Here is a 5,083-nt window from a genome sequence, read left to right as displayed (position 1 = left end):
TTCCTTGCCCTGGGACTGCCACTTAGGACTACAACCCTGAGCCAAGTATGGGCAAAGCAGCAGAGTCCTGCCTCAGTGCGAGCAAAAAGGCCCCTGTGATCTTCTTCAGACCAATTTTTGACCACCTTCCTTAATATCTGTGAGCTGAGAGCTCCACAAGCAGCTGCTGTTGCTTATTCAGTGTCTCCCAAGGCCTGTTCCTGGTTTGTTGGGGCCAGTGCTGTGGCCTGCTCTGGACTGTGCTCCTCTCACCCTCGTGCAACATACCTTTCCTATCAACCTTCCAAGTTGTCTTGGGGTGGACAATTGTTTCACTCCATATTTTTCTGCATTCTGCTGCTCTAGAATTTACTTAGAGTCATTATTTGAAGGTATTTGGAGAGGTTTGGGGAAGAGCTCAGGAGAGTTCCTGCCTTCATTCTACCATCTTAGCTGTGCCCCCCCACCTTGATTTTTTAAAATTAAATTCAAGACTTTACATTTGTCCCTACTAAATTTCTTCCGGTTAGATTTAGACATATATTCTATACTTTTATGTTACTTTGGAGTCCTGCCTCTTTTATCTTGTGTTATCTATCCTTTCAAGTTTATTGTGATCAACAAATTTGATGACATTAAAGGAATTTATTATAATACCTGGTACATAGTAGCTGCTACATAAAAGCTTTTTTCTTTCCTTCCTCCCTCTCTGCCTTCCTTCCTTCTTTCCTTCCTTCCTTCCTTCCTTCCTTCCTTCCTTCCTTCCTTCCTTCCTTCCTTCCTTCCTTCCTTCCCTACTTCCTTCTTTCTTTCCTTACTTCCAAACCAGTTTCCACAAGTCACTCCTCTACTTCTAATCCTTATTGTTTCTCTACTATAAACCAAAGTTCTCATGTCATTCATTGTGTTCACTAATAATTATTATTGTCAGATCTGTGGATTCATTGGTATAATGAACTCCTAGTTAGGAAAAACCTTCTACTGATGAGATCAGAAATTTTTCTGAGAATTTCAGTCTTAGAGAGTTGCCTAGAGAATTGAGAGATTAAATGAGTCATACAACCAGCATATGTCAGAAGCTAAATATGAACCTGGGTCTTCTTGATTTTGAGGCTGTCAAATTAACAAAATATATAAGACTTTTGAAGTCAAGGACCATATTTTATAGTTCTTTATGTACCCAGGGCCCAATACAGTTCTCTGCATATAGTAGGTGCTTATTAAATGATTTGGCAATGATACAGAACTGTGAAGTTCAATTGTTGCTCTCTGAAATACATTACATTAAAAAAAATCTATAAACATAGAAACCTGTGCCTTGAAAAATGTTTAAAATTCATATTATGTCATTCTTTTTCTTGTTTAATTTCCTGGATGATTACTGAGAACATTGAAAAAAAATAAGGGAATATAACCTCAGTGGTTTAGTGAATAGAGAATAAATTTAAATTTATCAAACATGAAGCCTTTTACTTTACATATACTACAATTTTCAAATTCATATTTGCTGGTACTTACAGTTTTAAAACCACATTTGTATGAGTAAGTCTACCTAATTTGATAGTCAACTACTCATTATTTCACAGAGTTATTCACTACATAGAAAGATAATAATGCAAAACTATTTATGTGCCAAGTGGATTATGTTTGTAATACTACTGCATGAGAAGTTATCATTTGGAATTTAAATAGCACTTGACATTTTCACTATACTTTGCAATCACTAATTAGTTATTTTCTTCTCCACAAAATTCTGGCCAATATTACATCACCATTTAAAAGATGAAATGATGTTAGGAAACAGAAGTTCAGTCTTTCTCTAAGAACTTTATTCAATATATGACTTAAGTTTCTAACAAAGGAGATGACTAAATGAGGTTGTATACTCCTTGAAGACAGATAATGAAACTTATTTTTATCTTCCTCAGTGCCTACTAATACAATAGAGTAGGCAATTAATAAATATATATTACCTTAATCAATGAATATATGGAGTATGGTTGAAGTTAATCATTCAATAAAGTACATAAGTGAATTCCATTGATTATATTCAAATCATTGTCAAACCTGCTTTTAGGCTTTTTACAAATTCTTTTATAGTCTCCCATTCATTCTCATTGCAATTTTTCATATCCATTCAAGCTCATTAAATAAAATTCTTCCTTTAAAATATTTAAATAAATATTATATATAGTTAGGATATGTCATTAGGGAATTTATGGTTACAAACAGATAAGGATGTAGTTTGCATATTAATTATTTTTGTGAATTCATCAGAGTATTTGAAAATGTTTGAAAACAATGTTCAATCTATACATTTTAACTGTTTTCCTAGAAAACTTATTTACACTGTTAACTTTCAGTCCAAAAAAAGGTTTGGATTGACGTGGCCAAGGAAATAGTCCCTTAGTTGTTTTAGCTTTTGCTCACTCACCTCTCCATATTTGTTTTTTTGAGAACTAATATCACAGATGAGTTCAGGAAGCTAAGGGAAGGAGAAAATCATTCAATAAAACACTAAACTTTGTATACTTAACAGTAGGACAATAAGAATTGAAAAGAGGTATTATTTTATTATAATCATCACCAAAAAAAATTGAATAAGCAAGACATAGAAAGGTAAGAATCAGTTATCCTAAAATCTCTTAAAATAATAAAGAGAGCAAGGTGTGTGAAGGGGTGTGTGTGTGTGTATGGGTGTGTGCATGTGTGTGTGTGAGAGAGAGTGTGTTTGTGTTTGCAGGTGAGTGGATATGGTTATACAAACTTCTCCCTCCCTTTTCTGCCACCACCATTGTTGAGGCAAAAAGGAATTATAAGAGACTAAAGTAATTTTTCATTTTTTCTTGTATTCATGGGTTGCCATGACCAAATAATTCATCTTCATAGAGAATATTTAACAGAAGTATATGCTGATAAAATAGAGAATAAAAATGCATTGTATAAATTCCTATAAAATATTAATCAAATTTATAATAAATTAGAGAAAATAAAAAAACCTGTTTCAGAAAAAAAGAAATTGAATAGGTTATTAATGAATTACTTCTTCCTTTCTCCCCTTCCCTCCAACCTTCCCTAATACTTTGACCAGGTGGATTCACCAATCTATTCTGTTAAATGTTTTACAACAGGAAGTGGGGTATAGAGGACAGAGGGCTAGCCAGGAAGTTAAGAAGACATGGGTCTAAGTCTTGTCTTTGATAAATACTGGTTTTGTGACTTTCAATGCCCCAGGAAACTCTTAAAATTGTAAAGAACAGATGAATTGCCATTTTTATAAAGGATTGGTATAAAACATCTGATTTCATTGGCCTAGGGAACTTCCAGTTGAGGAAACAACCTCTACAAATGCAAGTTGTCACCTTCCCTGTAATTTGTAGTCTCAGAGAATGATCTAGAATGATTGAGCATTGGTTTGTCAAAGATAAAATAACCAGTGTGTATCAAAGTAGAAACTTGAACACTGGTCTCCTTGGTTTCAAGGACAGCTTTCTTATCCACTAAGTCATTCTGACTCTGTCATTATTATAGTCCTAGAACTTCAATATGATCCCCACAGCAATTAGAAAAGAAGTAGAAAATAGAGAAATAAACATTGATAAACAACATGTTAAAATATATTTATTTGAGGGCAATTTATTTAGAAAAATCAAGATCTTCAACAAAAACATTTATTGAAATAATGAAGATTTTCAGAGAAATGGATATAAAATAATCCCACAAAATCAACATTTCTATAAATTGCTAATAAAAATTTAAAAATCATAAAAAGATATAATACTCAAAATATGTTGAAAAGTTTTTATATGTTCTACTAAAACACATATAGGTACAATCAACTCACAAAATATAAGATGCAAAACATAATGTAAAGAATAGCTTTATCACAGCTTTCACAAAATTTGAGAATTGGAAGGGATCTCAATGGCCATTAAGCTCAGACCACACACACACACACACACACACACACACACACATACACACACACACACACCTCCATTATGATATGCCCAGCAAGTTATTATCCTGATGCCACTGGAAGAAGATCTGTCAAGAGAGGAATCCATCATTCCTAGTGGTAGCAAATGCTTTTTTGCAAAAGCTTTAATTATTAGGAATTGTTTTCCTGACATAAAGAATTGAATCAAAACTGTTTTTCTTTTGAAACATTTACTTACTGTTCCTAATTCTATCCTCTGAAGCTAAACAGGAAAAGTCTAACTCTAGTCCCCCCTCCACATGACAGCCTTTCAATGTTTGAAGGCAATTTTCATGCTGTCTGTGAGTTTTCTTTTCTTCAGTTTAAACATACCCAGTTCTTTCAATGAATCCTTATATGACATAAATGCAATGCCCTTTATCTGTTTACCCTCCTCCAACCCTCAATTGACTCACTACTACATCAGAATTATCTTTTTCTTTCCTTCCTTTCTTCATCTATAATCTATTTATTTGGTTATTTATTTATTACACAATACAGACATTGTGACAAAGTTAAGCAGGTAGTTAGTCTGATATACTTCCCATAGACCAAAGAAGATGAAAAGTAATAATCAGTGTATATTCTTGGGCTATAAAACTGTTGAATATACTTTGACCTAGAAATACACCTACTAGAACTGTATTTCAATGAAATCAAAGAAAAGGAAAAAAAATTTTGTGTGTACAAAAATATTTATAACAGCTCTTTTTGTGGTGGCAAAGAATGGGAAATTAAGGGAATACCCATCAATTGGGGAATGACTGAAGAAGTTGTGATATATGATTATGATGGAATACTATTATGATTTGAGAAATGATGAACAGGACAGTTTTAGAAAACAAACAAATCTGGGAAGATTTATATAAACTGATGCAAAGTGAAGTAAGCAGAACCAGGAAAATATTGTATACAGTAACAATACTATTGTAAAGATGATCACTGTGAAAGATTTACCTACTCTGATCAATAGCATCATCCAAGACAACTAGAAAGGAATAATAATGATAAATGCTATCCATCTCTAGGGAAAGAACTGATGAACATTTGAATACAGATTGAAGCTTGCTGTTTTTAATTTTCTCTATTTTTCTTGCTTTTTTTTCAACATGACTAATATAGAAA

The sequence above is a fragment of the Vombatus ursinus genome, unplaced genomic scaffold (genome assembly GCF_900497805.2).
Source record: "Vombatus ursinus unplaced genomic scaffold, bare-nosed wombat genome assembly UNPS02014942.1, whole genome shotgun sequence".
In the NCBI taxonomy this organism is placed as follows: domain Eukaryota; kingdom Metazoa; phylum Chordata; class Mammalia; order Diprotodontia; family Vombatidae; genus Vombatus; species Vombatus ursinus.
Note: the sequence above shows the minus strand (reverse complement) of the source record.